This window comes from Melanostigma gelatinosum (genome assembly GCF_949748355.1).
Source record: "Melanostigma gelatinosum genome assembly, chromosome: 1".
NCBI lineage: Eukaryota > Metazoa > Chordata > Actinopteri > Perciformes > Zoarcidae > Melanostigma > Melanostigma gelatinosum.
This window is the reverse complement of record NC_136634.1, coordinates 23,332,709-23,352,708: the sequence shown is the minus strand read 5'-3', so window position 1 is coordinate 23,352,708 and position 20,000 is coordinate 23,332,709. Positions and strand designations below refer to the sequence as shown.

Genomic DNA, 20,000 nt, shown 5'->3' with positions numbered 1-20,000 from the left:
AGTTCATAAAGGAATAGGGGTTAAAGTTTAACGTTTTCTCTTCAACATCAAAGGGGCACTTCATCAATTTAGTACCGAAGTTCCATAATGTTGGGGGACTTGCATGAGACAGATTTTTTTAATAATTCAGTGCATCAGAGGCCGAGGCATCCTGATTTTTATTTCCGAACATGAGTGAAGCTTCAAAAAAGTCACATTCTTCAATTCCCAGAATGCAACTCAACAGCAGATTTCATTAGACCTGCCCTACTTAGATACCTCATCTCTCCATCATCGCCACCTCTATAGCCACAGAAGTCATTCTGCAACTCAAAGCTCCTTCGAATATTCATTGCTAAATGTGCGAAGTTCAATTTCAGGGAGAAAACGTCTTTAAAAGAGTTTAACCCTCAAAAACTCTGAACTTCTTCATCAGGACTGAGTGTGATTTGATCAGATTTGATTCTGGAAACGGCAGCATTGGAACCCCATAACTGTCACCTCAGATCTAAATCCTGATTGGTGTGCAGAAATGCGCGACATCGTCTTTTCTTTTTTTTCCAGCCGAGCTCTTCGGCTCCAAACTCGATCTAACTTTTGTGTTTTAGGTTTTCAGAGCGTTGACCAGTTACTGTTATTTATTTACTTTAGGACTGAGACGTGAGGTAAATGGTCGACCACGACTTTAAATTTCAATTGTCAAAATTGAGACGCTGGAGATTCAGTCCAATTTAACTCCGGAAGTACAAAATCCAAATTTAGGAGTGACGTTCAAACGGTCTCCTGAACAGCAATAAGCTCTTGGCTTTTGTTTTGGTCCAGTGAAGGACGGACTCACCTACGAGGAGGTGAGTCCGTCCTTCACTGGTGTAGGGTCAGGGAAATGATGTAGTCAACAGGAAGAGTGAGGGGGGGAGAAGAAAAGGGTGTAGAATGAAATGAAATGAAATGATCCTTGATATCCGGCCAGAGAGCTAGAAATGAAATTGCAAACCTGTGAGGGCTTTTATTTAATTTTTCTCGACTTGCACTCTCCACTCCTCCCTCCCGGCCTCCACACGAAAGCGCCTGCCCTCCTATTCACCCTCCTGTCCATCTTTCCATCCTCCAGCTCCCGCTTTAACCCCGCGAGGCATCACGCCCCCCCCCCCCCCACACACACACACACTTCTCCACTATATCTAAGGATAAACATGAGCTCAGTCCCAGAAAAATAAAACTAAAAGGGCCGTTACCTGTTAGACTTCCTCTCCACCTGGCATTAACGTAGGAATAGAACTACACCTCACGTTTACACACATCTCCCAGATTCCTCTCCCTCGGTTTGTTTCGCACATTCGCTCCCACTAAAAATATCTACGGGATAATTAGCGTTGACGGGAAGCGCTCGCTTTCGTCAGCTGTTCAGGCTTAAAGTATCCTCATCAATCCATATTGACAAGTGGGTTGCGGCCCGAGCTGCTTTCCACCTGCTACGTGTGAGGTTATTTTTTGTGCAACTACAAAAAGCATTTTTTTCTGTCATTTCCCTCCTTTCCTTCCTTCCTTCCTTCCTCCTTCACCGCCTTACCCCGCCTCCCTTCCACCTTTTCCATATGTCGCTCATTTCAGCTTCAATCCCAGCATAGCACCTTTCCTTTCTCCCTCCTCTACCTCGCACCTCCCTTACACCACTTCCCTCGCCTCTCCCCTCCTCAATAAGGAACCCCACACCCTCCTCCTCCTCCTCCTCCCCCTCCTCTTCTCACCCGTCCATGCCTCTCCTCTGCTCTTTCCACCCCTCACTCCTTTCCCCCTAACCCAATAACCCTCGCCTCTCGAGGGCTGCTCCTCGCCTCCCCCCCCCCCCACGTCTCTCGCTGCCTCTCCCCCCCCCCCCCCCCCCCTGCGGCGAGCCCCTCAGCGGGGGCCGCCGTGTACACAGGATGCTCCCCCTGTGAGAGGTCAGTGGTCTGGCTGTTTTTTCTCCGTTCTCCCCCTCAGCGATTCTCCGACCATGACCAGGAGATCACAGTCTTTCATTCACTCTTCAACAGGCCGCCAAAGGGCTTGAATATTTATTTTTATGTCCAATGTTGTTTCAAAGACGCATTTTTTTTTTGCCCCCTGGTTATTGTAGACGGCTGCGCTCTGTGCTCTGCGTTTCATCCCTTCCGTCGCACAGGGGGAATTTATAGCCACCCTGACACGGATCTCTTGCATCTCTCAAGCATGAGCCCTTGTAATTACCGCTAAACAAGGCTACATGATGCCAGCACAGCATGGGGCTGTGAGTGCTATTATTTCTCACCATTAAGACCTTGTTTCCACTGAATGTTTCACCGCCACAAACAAAAAAAAAGCACGTCCCTCTCTTTGTGTCTCTGAAGAGAACAAACAGAATGCACGAGAGCGTTCCCGAGTATGACTCTTCGATTTATGACCGTATCGAATGGACTCATTTGTGAAAGTGTCCGCAGGAAACATGACTATTGCCCTTTAGATTTTCCAAACCTAGAGGGCAGAAGGCCTGTATGTGTTTCATGTCTGACAGTGGTGGAAAATAAAAAGGCATCAGTTTGAGATTTAGCATCTTGTGCATTTATCACATAGTTTGGCTTAAGAGTCTGAAAACTTCATGCCCATTTTTTTTTCCTCCTCAACTTCAATGTTTCTGTGGCGACTTCTTCTTGGCAAGGATATATAACAGCCAAGTATTCGACTCATGAAATAACCATTTTTACTACGTATTGCATTATGGAGCCACGACAGTGTTTAAGGAGGTAATCAAATTAGCAAAAGAAAAAAAATATGCGGTCTTAAAATGCAGCTTTAAAAAAGAAAAGTTGATTTTTGAATAAGGCCACCGTGCTGTCAGGTATAAAAAAAGGGAAAATGTGGCTTGAATATACTTGAGGAAAACATGTATTTCCCTTTTAGCTCATTCCATAGGGCAAATTAATTAGTAAATCAATTTGAAGGCTGTTTTCAGCTGTAAAGAGATGGTATCATTTATTATTTTCATCCCAGCTGAGAAGGAACTGTAGTGACACACACGCACACACAAAAAGACTTAATTGCTGAACCTTTTAATTTAACATCAATTTGTTGAAATGTATTTTTGCGAAAATGAATCATAATAGAAATTATCTCTGGAATAGCAAATCATAATGTATGCTGGTGGCCGGAGGACAGAGAAATCTGTGCTGTCGCCGGGGCGAATAATGAAAATGAGGGAGACAGACGCACACTGCTCTTCAGAGAATTCCATTTTCTAATTCTCTGACAGACGCAGAGGGGGAGCCGAACACATGTACCTCCCTCCCCCTCACATACACCAATTACCGCAATGAGCAAATGAAAGGTTGTGTCCCATCAGGGCCACCGTAGGAGGGAGGGAGAGAGAGAGAGAGAGAGACTTTACCGACAATCATTCACCACTGTTGATAATCCCAGAGTTGTCTGCTTGCATTCCCTCTCCTTGTTTTTATTTGTATTTTCTTTTATTCTTCTGTCTCGCCCTCCATTTCTCGTCTCCATTTCCCCATCATGCCATTTTGCCCACCTCCTCATCAACTGCCATCATGCTCAGTGACATTTTCACTGACTCAGTATGAACAATGATAGCAGTCAAAGTATGTAGAAAGAGTCTGTCGGGTCAATCAGGATTAGTTGCAGCTTCACAACATCCCGACTGACTGGTTCTCCAACAAAACTGAAATTGACCAACCGGCAGGGTGCTTGCAGTCAATGCAGCTGTTCTATTTCGTTGCAATCATCATCATCTCGCCATCAATCGTTCAGGAACAACATCCCACCCGAGAGCCTCTGCGGAGTCTGAGGGATACAGAAATGAAACCTAAAAGTTAGAATCTTCCGCGTCCAATTAACGGCCGCTCCGCGTGTGAGTCTCCGGCTCAAAAAAAACTAACTGTGAGTCTGAGAGCCGCGAAGCCCACCTGACCACTCTGCGGGCTAATCTAAGTTAACCGCGGGTTGCTGCTAATGATCAGCCTACAGCGACCCTTGATGGGCCGCCATCGCTCTGTGTGCAGCCCTGCGTGGTATTTAGAGAGACCCTGGAGGTCGAGAGAGAAAATGAGAGAAAGACAGGGTAAAAAAAAAATATATATATATATAGAGAGAGGAGGAGGAGGAGTGGAGAAGACCACGGGTGGAGGTGGTGATTGTTAGACAAGTGACCCAGGTGATGAAATGACTGCCACGCTGTGCAGGAAGAGGCCACGTCCGGCTCTGCTCACTTCCGCTCAGTGGTCATTAACCCCCCAATCCCCCAGAGCTCCCCGCGGCTCTAAATTCACGAGCACAAAATCAATCGATCGGCTGCAGGTGGAGCAAAACGTGGGAGGACCGGAACTGTGGATGAGGTGAGAGAGAGGGGCGGGGGCTGTTAAAGGGGGAGGACGGAAAAGAGAGAAAATAGAGTGGAAGGAGAGGACAAAAAAAGGGAGGGGAAGGCAAGGAGTCAAGAGGGAATGGAAAGAAAAGGGAAGAAGGGGGAAGTGAAAGGACACAAGAGGAGAGGCTGTACGCCTCACTGTTTCCATAAATTAGGGACTCCTCCTCAAGTCCACAGATTCTTTTCCATATTGCTTTCTGTAACATAACATTAAAAGAAGATTTAGCTCTGGTTTGTACAACAACGGCTGCAGAGAGACAGCAAATCATGAGCCATCTGTCGGGCCCTTTTTAACCGCTCAGCTCAAACAATACATTGTAAGGCCCCGGAATGCAGTCGAATCTTTGCATCGTCGCTCATTAAGTCGCCAGATGTTCACAACACGCGCCGCAAAGTGAAAGTGAACAGAAAGGCCTTCCCTTTTCTTTGTAATCACCAAGGCTCGTCATCACATTTCACCCATCGATAACAAAACGAAACATTTCTTTCAAGGTGTTGCTATTTCAGTGCATTTCGTCCACGATAACGATTCATCAATTCACTTAATTTTTTTAAAAGCAAGAGCCGGTGGGGGCAGGAGAGCGAGCCGGCGGCGTTGACATATGTGACACACAGGGTGTACGCGCAATAATGGGCTTTTCTTGAGACCTGTTGATTTGTCCACCCCCCCCCCCCCCCCCCCCGTCCATGCATGTAAAGGGAAGTTATTCATTTCGGATATGATGGAATATGATCAAAAATAAAAGGACCCCCCACCCCCACCATAAGAATTACATTTCACTAACTGGCCTTGACAACCAAATTGAACATTAGTCTAATACAGAACATCACCAGAAGAGAAATGAAAGCCTGCCGTCCCTGAACACCGCTGTCTTCCCCGCTGTCTTCCCCCGTTATTTCTGTCTTTGGCTCTGAGTGAAAGGACCTTCATCCCAAAGTGAAGAGCACAATTTATCCCGCTCTAATGACATAGAAGTATTCAGCAGGCTGCCCATAATTGTTGGACCAGGGCCGGGAGGATAATAGTCCAAAACTCTCGCCCTCCGCGCCTTTTTCTCCCGCACAAAGTCTGAGTACGTGCGGAGACCTGAGTCCTCCAGAAAGACAGAGAGACGGAGATAACCAGGGCCAGTAAGTTATCTGAACTGTGGGGAGCCCATTATTTCTTAATATGCTTTTTTAATGTGCGAATTAGAGGCAGAGCGGGCGTGGAGCTAATTTGTAATGTGTCATTCTGTGTGTGCGCGTGTGGTTTAACCAGGGCGGCATGTCCTCATGTGGCGACCTTCAATGTTCCTCGGCTAACACCTGTAACTCAGTGGCTCATACTGGACGTTAATGAGTACCGAGAAGGGTACACCTCTCCAGGCAGAGAGAGAGAGAGAAAGAAAGGAGAGCAGTGCAAGTCTAATGAACTCATAGCCCGCCGTACGCTGTCACTCTCCTGCTCAGCGCTGTGACCTGGACAATGAGCCACATTGTCGCCCTGGCATTGTGTGTGCTAACCCAGGCAGGCAGCGCCCCCATAGAGAATCAATGGCGGCCGTAACTTAAACTTGGCGGCGGTGCGGGCCAGCGAAGGCAGCTGTCATTCTGAGCATTGTTGGCTGTGACAGCAGCCTCTGATGAGCGCATTGTAAAGACAGAAACTCGGCGGAACGGCAGAAAAGCTACAGACGTGACGTGGTGCATTGCGGAGGCTGCACGAGCTCACCGCGAGATGAGGATGTCTAAATGTGCAGCAGCGGGTTTAGTTGGGGACGGGAGGGTCTGAAAAGTACTTTTTTTTTGGGGGCTAAAGGAAGGGGAGATGGGGTTTCTGAGAGAGCAGGTGCTGGTCTTTTATTCATTTATTTTATTTTGCAGTGGATAGCACTGTCACCTCACAGCAACACGGTTCAGGGTTGGAGCCCCGTTCTTGGGCGGGGCCTTTCCGTGTGGAGTTGGCATGTTCTCCCCACTTTTGCGTGGGTTGGTTACGCATGCTCTGGTTTCCGACACATGAAGTAAATACGAGTCCCTCAGTACATTCAGAGCTGCTGCTTGTGCCCAGGGTCAGTGTGGGTAACAACCAGTAACTTACTGTTGCCCAAAAAATATAAAGTGGGAGAAATATTCAACATTTTGTGATGTTTGCCATAAAAATGTGGCCCTTTTTAGCGCCACTTCCTGCATTGATGGCTTCATTATTGTTCCATAAAGATGTTGAGGTTTGGGCGTACACGATTAAATCATTTTTTTTCCAATTATGTGCTGTCAGCTCCTCGCCCCATGCCACTCATTTTTATACAGTCCCTTATTTGTCTCTTCGTGGAGAACAGAATGACTTTATTACAACTCTATCAGGTATTCATGGAAACAACCTGTGACATTCTCATGAAAGTAAATGTCAGGGAGGCTGCACAGTGTCGTATATATTTTGACAACAAAAAGGAGCAACTTAACGAAAGCTTTTACATTTGGTTCGTCTAATACACCCCGTGTAGACAGCCATGTGAAAGAATGCCATTAGACAGCGTTTCATGCATGTTGATCCGCCTGGCATCAAATTCTCAATACGAAGCAACAACAACCAGCGAAGGGGGAGTCAAATCTCAAATACATGAGACAGCAAACCCCAAAAGACTAAAACCAACACGGCGTTATTCTTTCTCTCAGTATTTTCTGACTTTGCTCCCGCGCCTGTGGCACAAACCCCAAAGCCTGTTTGTTCTCAGAGCCGTGTCACCCAGTGGCTCACTGATGTGTTTTTTTTAATCGTTTTTGTAGACACGGCAGCTCTACGGCACAGAGGAAGGAGACACATCAGGGTTTGGCCACACGGACAAAACTTGATAATTGGTTGTGGTGTTGCAGCGGGATTTGTTGGCTGTAAGATAAATACTGTCGCACCAGAGTGAGATACCATAAACCCCCATAATGCAAAGAAGAGCTGCGCGCACTCTTCGGCTGACGAATGATCCGCGGAAGTGCAGAGCAGAAACACCAAAGCCTCGGCTCGTTAGCACCTAGTATGTGAAAATCAATTAAAAGAAAGAACTCAAGGATTTACCACTTGTTTTTCAGGGGGTTGAGAAAACAGTGTTGTTCTTGGGGAAAGCTGTGATTCTACATTAATCACGTGCTTTTGTTTTGTTGTTTCTCATACTACACCTCCCACAATCCTTGACAGTATATTTCAACATGCAAACCAGTGGAATCCATTTACCCATGTCCTGTGATTTCAGACGTCAATCATCCATGTCATGGGTAAAATAGGAATGAGTGCTTCTTTGAGATAAAGTTTTCATCCAGCAGAAGCAAAATATACGATTTTTAAATGGGTCCAGCTTCTTAATGGGCTTTAGACTGAGATTTGATTGGGTCCTGTAGTGCCGCGACGCCATCGAGGACCTGAAAGGCTCCGCAGAGCACCCAGAGAGCAGGGATATGAATAGAAAGGTATTGAAGTAGGTATTGAGGTCCCAAAGAGACGTGGATGTGTGTGATTGTGAGTGAGTGTGTGTGTGTGTTTCAGGTCTTAAGAGCTCTTGTCGCCTCGAGCAGTAAAACCCTCCACAACCCTGCCGGTCATTTGATCTACCTCCAAATGTCACAGACCTTTGTTGAGATCAGCAAGCAGTGTGTGTGTGTGTGTGTGTGTGTGTGTGTGTGTGTGTGTGTGTGTGTGGGCTACATGAGATTGACCTGACAGACGAGGTAAAAAAAGAAAGAAAAAGGATGACAAAAAACCACTCCAAATTGGTAACTTTATTGCTCTCTGCGGCGGCGGTGCCTCAGCTGTGCGCCATCGCTGTAAAACCATCAGCCCGAGGAAGATGGCCGCCATTAGACGAGAAGCCACATCTTGTCCTTGTCCTGTAATTAAAATAATTCAATGGAGGCTCGAAGCGGCTCGGAGCGGACAAAACCGTTAATGGAGAAGTATTACAAACATCATAGAAAGTCCACATCCTCGATACGTTTCAGGCAAGCGAGTGGTATTTGTTGTTGTTCCCTTTTTTTTCTCCTCCAGGACAATAATGAGGCGGGAAAGCCACGCGGGTCGGTGTGTGGCGCCGGGCCGCTTACCCGCCATTAAAGATTAATAGAAATAGAAGAACAGCTGAGGGGTCAGCGAGGCTGAGGCCAGCGATATTAACAGGAAATAAGATGGAACAGAGGCGCTGTAGGTGGGCTACAGCTAAACAAGCCATTATCAGTCATTTACAGGATATTTGTCATTCATAACACAACCGGCACAAATAAGTGTTGTGAGGTTTGACTTGAAAAACAGAACAACTGCTGAACATGAAAACAGTTACCCCGCTGCTTTATTCATACTCATTTGCACTTTGCTTTCCTTCCTTTGTCCTTTATGAAACTTCACCTTTTTTGCTTCTCATGTTGTTTTGTTTTATTCCCACTTTCATTTCAGCAACTTTTTGACCTTACCTTTTTCACTTTCCTCTCCTCTGCTCCCCTCTTCCTTATCCTGCAGAGATCCAACTTTATTGGCAGTGCTTTAGAGAGCCAATACGAGGAGATTACGCGAGTGTCCTTTTACTCTTCTGTTATTACAGCAGCCGCTCTGTCACAACTTTCTGCTCAGCTCTGTGTGTGTGTGTGTGTGTGTGTGTGTGTGTGTGTGTGTTAGATCTCTCTCCGCGCTCTAGCCTAGCTTATAGCAGAGCTGCGTCCACAGTGGAGAAGCCACAGTGAGACTTGTGTGATAGTGTTCTCGCTGCGTTATTAACAGCTCCCAGGCTGTATGTTTCCTGTTTGCACCAACACATGCAAACCCAAAGTGCCTTAATGTCCCTCCATGTTTACCATGTTTACCACATTTACCATGTTTATGTGATGAACCAATACGGTCATGAATCACAAAGTGACTCATAGACACATTTAGATTCTCTGCATAATCTGTTATGATGTGATTAACCGTAAGTGAGATTTGTAGCGTCCTCTCTTTACATGTAAAGTATAATGACGATATGTATTATTATTATTATTACATTGCATTTGTTCCTCAGACTGTTTCATATGGATTGAGTGACGTTGGTGCGTCCACTGTTTGGCTTGTTGTGTATTACTGTCTGAATAATTCCACGAGGGATGGGTCGTGCAAATGACCAAACACGAAAATGAAATGTTATTTTTGCACATGCACTTTTGACTTGGAACAGTGCGACACGCTGTGGAAGACTAGTGATTTTGTTGTTGTGCGTTCACGTTCTTGACAACAAGTCCCAGTCTACCTCAGCGAGTCACGCCCGCACCGCCGTCCGGCCCCTCCGTTGTATTCTGTTTGGACCTCCAGCGTCCGTATGGCTTCAATGATAATCAGCTCCCCCTGGATCTCCACTTGCTCCTGGAAGCTAAATATGCTCACAAACAGTCCAACCCAAAAACATTTAGAGGCTGTACAAGAATAAATGCCAGCCGAAGATGTTTAAAAAAAGGGGGTTGATATGATTACATTTCATTCCATTTTAATGATTTTATTTTATTTTTTTAAATAGTGCAACCCACCTTTCCCTTTTAATCTTGACCCTTGACCCCTAAAGTACTTGTGCATGGCCCTGCAGGTGGAACCCTCAAATAAGCGTCTCTTGGACATCATGTTCTTGAAAAGGTAAGTACTGTAAACCATCTCCTGTAGCTTCTGAATGCGTCTATTTGTGTCTGTGTGTTCTTGCGTAAAGACAATATATGTGCAAAAACTGCACGTTAGAAAAAATAAAAGCAAACGTTAAGCTGAACATGCGGTGCTGGTGTGGAGACGACAGAACTGCGAGGCAACAACGCGGCACATCCGTCCGACCCAATGAAGGGAAAAAAAGGAATACAGTCTCTGTCTTTGCTGTCCTTTTTTTTTTTTTTTTTGCATTTGACTTGTAACTATACATTTTCAACTGCACCTGCAATAAACTGAGAGCCTGTGACCGGTTCGTGTGAGCTGATTAATGTTCTGCGCTCTGCATATCCCACCCCATTGTACATGTCAGACTGACTCCAACTGTGGCAATCAATTCAATCAGCAGCGCTTACGAACCCATTACAATCTAGCTGAGAGCAGGCGGGTGCTGCATCCTTCAGCTGGCCTCAGAGTAATTACTATTTAGTCAAGCCAACAAGGATTGAAGGCTGGATGGAAGGCTGGGTGGGTGGGTAGACTAATAAAACACGTCCCTATTGACTCGCATGTGACCATGAATATGCATCACAGCGATTGGGCAATAAGAGTGGGTGTTGCGTTATTTACACACACCCCACCTCTGAGAACGCTGTAGCATGTTGCCACGGTGACGAACGTGTACCATAGCAACCACGCTGAACGTTCCAATCCCGGTTCTGGATGGCCAGAGGTCTCGCAGCGCCGCAGGGATGTCTACGGGCCTCGAGGGCGTAATATGCGATGTAGGAAACTCATCGGCCACAAACGCTGACAGAGGCGGCCCACTACTCTCACCTCGAGCGTGACTATGGGCTCGGCTCTCGACAACGCTGGCAGTGGAATTTTCAAGCAAGCGTTTGAACCACGAACGGCGGGTATTTCTGTGTCACTCGACTGGGAGTTGTAGTTTCCGGTGTCCGGGGCTGTTTTTGAACATCTCCACATCCAGTTTTGAGCCTTTTATTTCCCCATCGAGGTGCAATGTGTAAGAGCTGAACAGAATTCTGGTTTAAAACATCAAAGAAATGAACTGACGTTATCAACAGAAGGGAAAGAGGTCACAGTGTTGCCGTTATGTCAGACACTGCATATCTAGTGGCATGAGCATGCTAACCGGCTAGCCCCGGCCCGTCCTGCCTTGTAACCTTGCTTGTACTTTGAGAGACCTCTGTGTACATTCTGATTGGACATGTAGACGAAAGTCTTTTCTGCCACTTTGGATTTAATCCCATAAAGAAACTACAAAATGTACACAGAGCATACAGCCTCAGTTAGTGGTATACTACATTGCTACAGCAATATGACGAAAGTAGTTTTAACTACATAGAAGCAACTTCGTTCCAATTTAATGATATTGATATACAAATATGTAATATAATAATAATATATGGCTAATATAAAGTAATGAGTACTCTAATACTTTAATAATATAATATAAATTCTAAACAATACTTCTCACTTGATTTATTACCTCAGTAAACATTGTAAACATGAGTTTATGGTCTCGCTGGTTTTAAGTCTTCTTCAACACAGCACGATGTTCATTTAGTAAATGATGGTCCATTTAGAGTCAAACAGACCATAAAGCAGGGTATGCTTATGGGCGGGGCTACACGGTGATTGACAGGTCGCTGTCGCTCCCAGAGCCGTATACGCCGTCCCTATGTCACTCCTCAGTGTAAAAATGGTCACCACCTCTGCTCACTGGTTGCAATAACACAAGATGGCGGCGGTTGAAACGCTGAACTCAAGGCTTTAAAACTACATTCCCCAAACCAATGGATGACATCATGACGACTACGTCCACTTTGGTTGAATTCTTGAGTATTATTGCACCTTTAACTTCAAGGTTGGAAAAATCTCATTCACACAGTCTGACGGTCTTTTCACAACCATATATTTCATGTATGAGCTTGTTCCAAGTCTTCATTAGATGCTATGTAGATGTTTTGCATCATCTTATACTGATTTCAACCAAATTGTGAACATCAAACCTACAGCCAAATGTTGTTCACATTGTGGCTGCAGGTCAGTGTGGTGGAAGAGATTGAAAGAAGCTCAGCAAATTGCACTTGTTTACATGTTTCCACTCCATTCTATTTACCAGGGTTACAAGGACACCCAGCCCTGTACACCGACGGGCACATTCACCCACTCCTCTCCTTGTTAACCAGCCTGATCACAAACAGCCTAAGGTCCAGTGAAAAACACATTTAATTACTGTGTTGATTTCTTGCAGAATGATGTAGATCAGGGGTGCCCAATACGTCGATCGCGATCGACCGGTCGATCGCGGAGGTAGTGCGAGTAGATCGCATGCCATTCAAAAAAAGTTAGACGTCCTCATGGCATTTGCCACTTGATTTTCGAACACACGGGTCACCACGTATGCGCGGTCAACCGCGCGAGCTACTGCAAAACTCCGGCGAGCTAATTAGTCAGCCTTCCAATTTATTTCCACTAAAGAAGCTACATCTGCAGCGCCATGATTTGGGAAACGTCCAAAACCTTGCGTCAGAACTGGAGACGCAACGGAAGGCGTGTGCGTAACTTGACAGTGCGCGCTACACAGAGCAGATTGACAAGTGTCTGTCAGGGTTTGACAAACGCTTTCCAGACTTTGCTTTACTCGAGCCAGTTGCTACACTTATGTGCTGCACATTTCGGGAAGATATTGAGGTTGATTCACTCGCATCAAAAATTGCAACATTGTTTCACCTGAACTCGTCTGGAGTGGAGGATGAGATTTTGACACTGCAGCTGAAGTCCAGGGCTCATGGACAGTTTTCTCACAGAGGAAAAGTACCCAAACATGAGGAAATGTGATCCCTTTTTGACTGAATTATTCGGCTCTACTCATTTATGTGAGTCAGCCTTTTCATACATGAAGAACATTAAGTCCATACACCGTTCCACCATGACTGATGATCATTTGAAGTCTGCTTGAGGCGGCTACCAGCAGCTACTGTCAGGACTATGCAACTCTGGCCAATCCCATTCAGTGCAAGTCATCAGAGTAAGGGAACGACCAAAAATATACAGAATATATGTATATATATATATATAAATAGATATTCAGCATTTTTAATGTAGGTAGATCATTTTGACTTGGTCATTTTTAAAGTAGCTCGCAAGCCGAAAAAGTGTGGGCACCCCTGATGTAGATGAATGACACTTATTGTATCCATTTTACTGTGGAGCTCATTGATTTTACTGATAAAGAAAGGAGCTATGTGAATAGCATTGCCCATGTTGCATGTGAGGGGAGTACAGACAATACAGATAGCTTTTTTTTTTTCATCAAATGCCACCATGAGTTATTTGACGATGACAAAATAATTGTTTTCTCATTTAAAGTGAAGCTCGGCGTGGTATTGAAGCTCAGTTAAATATTTGAAGATCCCTCTAGCTTCAGAAGAGACAGACTGCTGGCATGTGTTATAATAAACATGGATTAAGTTGTCAAAGCGGGAACAGCACCTCCTTTTCAGGATGGAAAGCCAAGACAAATAAGCAACAGTTTATTTGGAGACCAGCAGCAGTACAAATTGTTTTTAAAACTGAAATACTGCTCTACGGGGGTTGCCTTTTTTTTCTTTTTTTCAATAAAGGCATTTTTAGCATTAAGAGTCAATAAAAATACGAGCCATGGGGTTTAAGCTGTAGTGATATATTTAGATATAGTTATCGATTCAACAGCTTTCTGGTAAAAATCCACTTTTTCTCATATCATTACAATGGTGGTTAGGATAGAAAAATATCATTTTGATCTTGCTTTTTACTGAGCCTCCTGCTGTACCACAATTACATCACATACTTGACAGACAACCTACTTTAGCTGGAAATACACTCGCATCCGATTGATCAACAAGTCCTCCAAACTAAGCGACAAATCCTCGCCCTACCCGCTGGAACGACACGATAATTCAGATCTGACGCCCATATCGGTAGGACAACATTGTTTGTCCGTGCCTTCCAAAACGGTTACAAATCACTGTGAAAATATAATTATTTTATGACGTGACAACGGTCAAGGTTTGCTTAGGCACAACAACAACCTGCGTTAGCTTTCGGGAAAGATCGTGGTTTGGGTTTTGGGTCTCAAAGGGGCTTTTATATGCGATCGGGAGGGGGGCGACCGTGGTTTACTGGGTAGAGAGGGTTGTCCGCCAACCGAAAGGTCACCGGCTCGATCCTTGGCTGCACCGTGTCCTGTGTCGAAGTGTCCCTGAGCAAGACACTGAACCCCTAACTGCTCCCCGGGTGCTCCCTATATATACAGGGATGGGTCAAATGCAGAGAATAATTTCCGCACTGTGGGACTGATAAAGTAATGTTTCTTTCTTTCTTCTTATCTATTGCCTCTTGACGGCTCTTAACATGGTGGCGGCTGAGCCTACGGCTAGCAGCTAACGGCAAAAGTGCTGACAGAGCTAACAGTGTTTACGTATAGGTGGGAACTGGAGGGTGAGTGGTACGCTTCAGCGACGTCATCAGCTGTATTGTAGGAGAGCATTTTGGACAACGGCCATGAGCTAGCCATCAGGGCACGCTCACAAGCACTAAAAGCACGTGCGGTCGGCTCGGCTATGGAAACAAAGCAAGGAGAAGCTCGGAGAACATACACAGAGGTAAAGCGACTTCATTCTCTGCTCAGGTATCACTCCACTATATCTTTATATAGCAAATAGTTGTTTGCTGCTGTATTAATGCTCTGAATCCCATGTAGGGCACCTTTCAATTCTAAAGTCTTCTACAGGCTTTGTCACTTTCAACATTAATATATGTTGTTTTGGGGCACTTGCTGAAACAACTGATGCTGTCGGACAGTATTGATCGACAGCATGTGGTGTCCCACAAGGCTCTGTTTTTGGTCCTTTTTTTTTTTTTTTTAATACACTGCTGCATTTCCATTAATGTACATGTCATACTCTTCATATCCTTTTCTGAAATAGTTTTCTCTCCAGCTCAAGCTGAACAACCTGCATCTCAACCTCGGAATCCATTGACTTTCGGTCTTGCGGCGACTTAGCCTCTGGGGCCGAGGCCAATATTTTGGGGGTTCCGGTGAAGCCAGCTGCTACCCCGGCCATGACTTCCTGTGCCGGTCATAGTTTACAGTCCCATTAGCCACTTGAAACACGGGAATGTAGGAGTTGTGAGATTAGATGACGTCTACAAAAGCTAATAAAAAGCTAAATCGTTGTCAGGCGACAGCCATAGCGTTTCGGCCAATGTGTTCTGCCTCTTTTGCTCTCCTCACGGACTACTTATGTGCGTTCAAACAAAGCTTGCTCGAATGTGATTGGTCAATACTGCTCGGACTAGAGCAGAACTTCTGATCCCAAAATCTTGTCCTGTTAAATTCTGCATTCATATGCCAATATCCGTTATATCTGTCATATCTGTTAATGGAGATGACCTACTGCTCTAATCTAAGTAGATACAGGTTGAACATTTTCACAGAGAGACTCATGGGCGTCATGACTGATAGGGTGGAAAAAAAACAAATGTACTTTGTGCAGTGAGGCGACAGTCTCTATAGCTATCATCAGAAGTGTGATTAACTTTTATAGCTTGATTTTCCCAAACCTCACATTCTGCAGATTTACATCAGAGAGCTTCTGTATTTGCCTTCAACCTCAATGAAGGCAAGCTCAATGTTTCCTTGAAGAAATTTGTCAAATTATGTTTTATAAGCTGCATATCTCAGCTTTCGGAACAGTTCGTCACTAAATATTCTATTTGCTTCCAACCAAAGATTGATATCAAAACTGTTTTACTTACAGACGTATAGTTAACAGAGAATTCCTTACACCTTTAAATTATACATTCCACTTTTCAGATTAGTGCTTCTGTAAAGCGGGGAATTACACTACAACTCAATGTTGAACATTAATGTGCAATGATTCCTCTTGATCAAACATTTGGTTTGAAAGTTGCACATATCGTGTATCATTATACACGTGGGATATGAGGCCCAGTTAGTGAAAATGTGTAAACTGAGAAAAGGCAGTGATAAGAAGAAACCTCAGTATAGTACTGTATGTATAATCTTTATCTAAAAATGTGTAACATGAACAGAGTGAATGAAAAACAGTTCATTGTCATGCGAGGATGCCTCTCAGTGCAATGGTGGTTCTGTATTCCCCAACCTCCTTCTGCCCTCTGCTGTCCAATGACTATATAACAGAAACACACCACACACGCAATAATAGATGACCTCCAATGCCTGATGCACACAACAATAAACAAGCTGCTGTGAACACCTTTGGTGGAATCAAAAAACAAGATGTCTGCTGTTTTGTTGCACTATAACAGGCAGACTCTTTGAACATACAGTAAACTGTTGTATTATACTCAAGTGTTACTCAAGTCTTAATGTATACCTATGGGCCTACAATACGATTCAAAACCCCTTTAGTCTACATTTCCCTTCATATGTCATAAAAACTATTCATTGTGGTCAATTGATTGAGATTAAATAACAATTAATAATTAGCTTGATGATGATGAATGAAGACTGCAGGGTAACATGAGCTGATGCAGCCAGAGCTCACTGAAAGCAGTAACTTTCAGTGAAGTTCACTTGAAACAAGTGATTTTTTCAGTTAAAAGTCATGCTTTTACATTTGAAGATAGTCTTCTTTTTAAGGTTGTATGTCCCGTTTGCAACAACCTTGTTTAATAAGGATCTCTACATTCATTAGCCTCAAGTCACCAATACAACTTTAAAAGTTGAATTCTGATTTTGTGGCAAACTGCCCAGTGTTTTCTGCTTGCATCTTATATAGTGAATGCTGTGAGCTGCTTTTGAGCGGGTGATTGCACATCTGCAATAAGGCGCTGTAATGGGAGATGTATAAAATAATGGACATTTTACATTCTGCAATCTTTGTTTGCACATTGTCGACTTTATAGGAGGGAAAAACACACCAAAAAAAACAGTAGCTCAATCATATGCGTATGGATGTATTTTAATAAAAATAATTCTGTCAAAATTAAACAATACAATATTTCTTTTTTTAAACATGTTTCCAGTACATATGGTTTTTTGTTTTCAATTATCATTTTTACTATTTTTTTTTATATCGTTTTAAAAGTCATGCTAAGTAGAGGTTAACTCATTTCACAATTTTTTTTTGTTTTGTTTTTTTGTTTAAACTCAAAAGCCAAAATATGAAATTAAAATCATGATAGAAGTCAATTGTGCACAGCTCGTCCGCGATGCCTAAATCCATTCCTCCGGCCTCTCCAGAAGAAGTCCATGTGGCTCCAAGAGGCCCCCGCGGTCCATTTCCAAAACTGCTGACATCCCTCCTTTCCTTAAAACAATCACTGATCACATCAGTGTCTATCTATGCAGGGATAAGAGGACGGGTGCGTGGTAACAGTGCTGAGACGCAGCCCAGGCTCAAACACAAAGGACAGCTGGGAGACATGTTCCCTACAGGTATGCAACAGAGGTTGTTCTTCCTCGTATGTGTGTGTGTGTGTGTGTGTAACAGAAGTCCTTTACCGCTGTAGAAGCAGATGTTGTGGAGTGTGCTGTATGTGTGGTTATTATAGAATAGTTCCTATTATAGCAGAAGGTCTTTATAAAAACCAGCTTGGTAAAAAGTGTGAACATACCCTGTAGTAAACCCCACATATTATTCCATATTTCTCTACATCAGACTTATAAATGGAAATATACACTTCAGGGTGGATCCTTTAGACATTTGCCAGGTCATAACAAAGCACCCGAAAGTGACAGCTTGCCACTACTCAGACAACAGTAAGTCAGTGCTATTTGGTAGAAAATAAATCTGGTGTAAAAACAAAAGTTACAATGTTTCACATAAAACTAAGGGATGGAACAAAACAAGTTGTTGCAATCAACATCCAATTATTGGATTGGAAATAGGGTGTCGAGTCGGTTTTTTTATTTTGCAATGAACAATCATCTGATTAGATACAGAGACAGAAAGCTGATCATGATGATAGAATGTCAAAATCAATAATTCAATATTAAACTCAAATATGAAATAAATAAAACAAGATATTATGAACTAAATAACCTAATGAACAAATAGAAAAAGAGCCAATAACCTGTGAAACAAGTCAATAAATGATCAAAGCCCAACTCAGGCCCAACGGGAGCGAGCTGGCAAAGACCTCTTGCACTTCCCAGAGTGATGTGCCGTTCTCTGAGGAACATTAGCAGTGCCCAAGTCACTCTGAATGAACCCGCTAATGTTAGCCGCTAACACTAGCTCTTTGCTTTGGTGCTGCATAATAAAATCCAAGCCCACAAGCCAACCTAGCTAGTTAGTTGGCTAGGTAGGTAGCATATGCTATGTAGCCTTGTTAAGCTAAATAAAAAGAAAGCTTGGTTACTGCGCAGTTCGTTTATGAGCAGCAGTAACTAGTTGGTTGATTGAAACTTACTAACTAGCTAGTTGGTTAGCTACTAGCTGGTAAGTTATCTACTGGCTAATAGGAGCTAGCTGGCTACATTTGAGTAGCAGTTGTTAAGCCTGCGAGGAGAAGCTAGAGACTTGGTCGACATTTGAAAGCGGGCACTTCGACAAGACCAGCATGTGGAATTGAATTATTTCACAAGGAATTGCTTCAATTTTTTTTGTGACTCCATTCATACATTGATTTCACAATGTCTTGTTTATTCATTTCATATCAAACAATTTGGGGCTCCATACACTGACAGCAAGCAGCGGTTGAAAAACGAGGCTGTAGCTGTAATTTCATGCTGTTGGAGGCCTAGAAGTGATAAGACGTTTTTCTGCCATTGATCGGACTCCAAATCAGGAGCAATGTGGTTAAATCTCACGGCAGCCAGCCGCGAACCTGATCAATAGAAAGATGGGGGTTTCCATCTTATTTTTGGGACAAACTGAGAGGCACTCTGGGACAAACTTGAATTAAGCTTACATGAATAAACTTGACTATGTCTTCTGTGTGTGGTGGGGGACAACAACACCTTCTTCCAACACACACAAGTGGTTTTAACAACCTTTAAAAGGTGGTTTGGCATTAAACGAGAAAAATTAAAGACTGACTTAATTATCACATTCACAATTATCACCATAAAATAAAAAAATAAAAAACATTCTCGTTCTGCAAATGACTTCATCGGTTTGTTTGAAATTTGAATTGCGACAGCAAATGCACTGAGCAGGTCAGGCTGTGTGCAACAAAAAAAGACTGCAATAATGAAATCCTCAGGTGACTTAACTTCTAGCCGTCCACATACTGTGCTCGTTAGTCCGCCTTTGACACAGATTTTCTTTACGCTGGCAAACCGTGATAACAGGTTGTCGCTGCAGCTGGTGCTGAGCGCTGCCACCTGCAATGACTTCACTGATTGGTCGATGTTGGGGTCGTTACAGTCGAACTAAGGTTCCAGCACTTCTTATTTTCCAATTAAAAAGGGCCAGTTCACCCCTAAATCAGAAATACACCTTGCATTTCATGTTACCTGTAGTGCTATTTGTCAGTCTAGGTTGTTTTGGCGTGTGAGTTGCAGTGTTAGCGATATCTGTCCTCTCTCCAATATAATGGGACTACAAGGCACCAGGCTTGAGGTGCTCAAAGCGGGGGAGAAAATACATTCGGAAAACCTCAAAAGCATCGTGTCTTTCCGGAAATCCTGACCCAGTTACGTAAGATAATGCACAGACCTTGTTGTGAGCAGTTTGACGTAGGAACTATTTACTTTTAACCAAACTACACCGGCCAACTACACGGGGCTCGTGGTCGAGACGTAAACAGTAATGGCGTCCTCCTCTCCAACACTCAGCAACTCAAACCAAAACAATCTTGATTGATAAATAGCACTAGAGAGGGAAGACGAAAAATAAGTATTTTTTTTATTTTCGGGTGAACTGTTCCTTCAATCCCTTGTCATCAACCTATCCCCCTGGTTACTGGCAGTGTTCTCCACTACAGAGGCCTTGTGTCTAA

At 43.8% G+C, this 20,000-nt stretch overlaps 1 protein-coding gene across 1 annotated transcript in view; it reads right to left on the bottom strand.

The window, feature by feature from the left end:
* Positions 1 to 16,996: 16,996 nt before the first annotated feature.
* Positions 16,997 to 20,000, bottom strand: part of ranbp10 (RAN binding protein 10) — a 32,635-nt gene continuing 29,631 nt past the window's right edge. Inside the window, exon 15 of the mRNA XM_079271409.1 lies at positions 16,997 to 20,000. This exon is cut by the window's right edge and continues 803 nt beyond it. The gene's annotated coding sequence lies outside the window, so the exon portion shown is untranslated.